This window comes from Mus caroli, chromosome 1 (genome assembly GCF_900094665.2).
Source record: "Mus caroli chromosome 1, CAROLI_EIJ_v1.1, whole genome shotgun sequence".
NCBI classification, from domain to species: Eukaryota; Metazoa; Chordata; class Mammalia; order Rodentia; family Muridae; genus Mus; species Mus caroli.
The window spans coordinates 2,886,228-2,887,282 of NC_034570.1; the positions used below are offsets into that span (position 1 = coordinate 2,886,228).

The window sequence follows — 1,055 nt, forward strand, 5'->3', positions numbered from 1 at the left end:
GAACTCACTTTGTAGACCAGGCTGGCCTCGAACTCAGAAATCCGCCTGCCTCTGCCTCCCAAGTGCTGGGATTAAAGGTGTGCGCCACCACGCCCAGCTCCTACCTCATATTTTATACTTTGTGTGTGTGTGTGTGTAGCCTTGCCTAATCTTTAATTAAGATGGCCCTAGCAGTGGAGTTTGTTTTTTTTTTCCCTAGCGATTGAAGTTTACAGTAGTTTAGAGACTATGTTTATCCTGGTCATTGCATACTTATACTCTAATATAGTGCTTAATGTGTTTAGTGGGTATCTTAGTGTTTGTTTGTTTGTTTGTTTGTTTTTTGCTGTGAAGAGAGACCGTGACCAAGGCAACTTTTATAAAGGAAAACATTTAATTGGGGCTGAGATATAGTTTCAGAAGATTAGTCCATTATCATCGTGATGGGAAGCATGGAAGCTTGCAGGCAGACATGGTGCCGGGAGCCCAGATTTCTATATCTTAATCTGTGGGCAGCAGAAGGAGACTGCCACACAGGTCATAGCTTCATCATAGGAGACCTCTAGGCCCACCCCACCACAGTAACACACTTCCTCCACCTAGACCACATCTACTCCAACAAGGCCACACCTCCCAATAGTGCCAGTCCCTGTGGGCCAAGCATTCAAACACAAGCAACTATAGGGGCCAAACCACTAGATTAGGGAATCTGTGAATGAGTCTTATTGGCAGTCAAAGATGGCATGGAATATAAAGAAGTGAATTATTACAGGGGAGGATATGATAGTGTAAATGGATATATGGCCCGAGGAATATGGGTTGGTAAAGGCACCAAGTTTGTAATATATATACTCTAGTAACTGAAATACTTGAATGTTCAAGTCAGGACTAGTGATGTGTCTCGGTAATCCCAGTGCTTGGAGCATGAGGCAAGTTTAAGGCTAGTTTGAACTGAGTAATGAGACTATTTCTCAACATCAAACAAACCAACAAAAAAAAAATGAGTGTTTTGATGTAGCAGTTTTACTTCTTTTTTTTTTTTTTTTTTTTTTTTTTTTCCGAGACAGGGTTTCTCT

At 41.5% G+C, this 1,055-nt stretch overlaps 1 protein-coding gene across 2 annotated transcripts in view; it reads left to right on the forward strand.

Annotated features, from left to right (window-relative positions):
* Rb1cc1 (RB1 inducible coiled-coil 1) overlaps positions 1-1,055 on the forward strand; it is a 62,080-nt gene that overhangs the window by 13,478 nt on the left and 47,547 nt on the right. The gene's annotated exons all lie outside the window — the stretch shown is intronic.